Genomic DNA, 2,527 nt, shown 5'->3' on the forward strand with positions numbered 1-2,527 from the left:
TTATAATTTATATTACAATTTATATTTTATATTAATATATTTAAATTTAAATTTTATATTGTTCGCGCTCGCAATAGTAGTATTGTAACGATGATGGATATAAGCTAATAACTGAATATCTGTAGAATATTTTTCAACATATCGTAACAAATGGTATATTTCTTAAAGATGAATGGATTGTATTATTGATTATGCGGTATTGTACGGTACACATGTAATATAAGATATAATATATATAATATTATAAGAGCTGGATCTCTCACAATTTTACATTAGATAATCGAGTCAGAGCACAATGTAGTGCTAGAATAAATTATGGTATCGTATCAGAATACGACGTCTTTATTATAAAATTCTATTTCAAATAAAGTTCGTGCCCTCAGAAAATCTCTTCTCAGTTAAATTAGGAGGATCACAATTTCTTGGTGGGGCACACTAACAACTAATAATATCGCGGTCAAATCCTCACTTTCTCGTGACACTTCCAAATTAGAGGAAAATTCTTTGCTTGGGATATTAATCTGTATACAAAGATATCTGTATACGAAGATAAACAGAAACAAAACAAAATAGAACAGCTATCTCTCTTATAGATTTTTTTGAATGGTTACCGAGTTAACTGTATCTAAAATATATTACCTTTAAGGTCCAGTCAAACTGGATTATGTTAAAATATACAATTACAAAAATCAACTAAACTCTTAAAAACAACAAACCTTCCAGCTAACCTTCATTCCTTATTCAGCTATAAGAGAGGGCTATATAATATCTATATAATATCTATATAATATTTATAATATATATATAGTGTCTATAATAACAGAAAAAAATTTCTATTTATATAACAGAAAGGAATTTCTCTGAATAAACTGTTTAATCTTATGAACAATAAGTATTCGAACATATTATTTATCTTAAAGCAACCATACCCAAAATATCTAACATATATCTAAGTATACATTCATTTGTTAAATGATATAAATTATTTAAGTTTCAATAATGTCAGTTTTAAAATCATATGGTTTTAAATTATTAATTCAAAACTTTATTAATCAAAATTCTATGGCCATGTTTGAATCTTTCAAAAATTTCAAGCTCCTTAATCCTTTAAAGTTTTATGCTTTTAAAACTATTAAAAAAAAATATTTCATTTTTGGGATGATATCATCTTGAAATCTTTTAGTTTCACAATGACTTGATGCTATTTCCACGTCTTTGTATTTATATTGATTGACATATCAGAATTTCATAATCATGCCAGATATTCTAAAATTCTATCGAATCGAATAATATCTTATAACGATGGCATATTAAGGCATATTAAATATAATTCTTCAGAATTCTCATTTTAAAATTCTTCATTCCATATGATATTAAATGTTATCCATTGTTGTCGTTTTCTTATATATTTATTTTATCTCAATTCTACTCATTTTTATTTTACTATTATTTTACTTCATTTTCGTACTATTTTATTTCATTTCTATTTAAATAAATAGATAATCGTTGTTTTCATATTTTTATTTTTTTATTATTTACGATTTTTAACTATTATTATTTACGATTTTTAACTATTATTAATATATTACTTGTATTCGTGCCTGCAACAATATTATTGTAATAATGATGATGGATTGTTAACTACATGTATACATATGTCGAATGCTTTTTTGACTAAGATATATATGTGTATGTAAAAAAATTGATGCTGATGATTGTTAATGTATTTTTTAAAAATGAGTGGATTGTATAAGCAGTTACATGTGCGGAGTGCATATAATATAAGAGAGCAGAATCTCTCATAACATCATAGCAGATAATCATATCCGACAATCAGAATACGATATAGTGTTAGAAAAAAAACTATATAATTGTCATATCCAGCGGTCAGACTATGATCGGACAACGATCTATTATGAAACTTTCTTCACCAGAGAAGCTCATGTCTTCAGAAAATCTCTTCCTAGTTCAATTAGGAGGATCTCAATTTCTCGATGAGGCACGTTAATAATCAATAATATCGCAATCAGTGTCTGATTCGCAATACCTTCAAGTTAGAGATAAGAAAATTCTTCGAATTAGAATGATGATGATTGCTGTTGAATCAGTCGTGTCTGAAATATGTCATCTTTGCGATCGGATTTCGCTCCATTTAGGCTGAAGTGCATCAAAAATATACAATTATAAATGTCGATTAAACTCTCAAAAACAATAGTTTTTTCAAATAATATCATTCTTTGTTTAGGCTTAATAGAAGTCTGCGAGCGATAATTACAGAAAAAGAGGAATTTCTCCGAATAAGCTGTTTATAAATCTCGCGAGCAATAAGTGCTTGCATAATTTGCATATGATTTTTTTAATAATGAATCATTCAAATGTATATTTTATATATATTATATTATATATATATTATATATATATATAATATCATATCAATCATTAAAAGTGTAATGCATAAGTGTAATTATTCATTATATATTTATTTGAATTTAAAGATATATATCTGGTACAAAAGACCGATTTCAAA

This window comes from Apis dorsata, unplaced genomic scaffold (genome assembly GCF_000469605.1).
Source record: "Apis dorsata unplaced genomic scaffold, Apis dorsata 1.3 scaffold_1270, whole genome shotgun sequence".
NCBI lineage: Eukaryota > Metazoa > Arthropoda > Insecta > Hymenoptera > Apidae > Apis > Apis dorsata.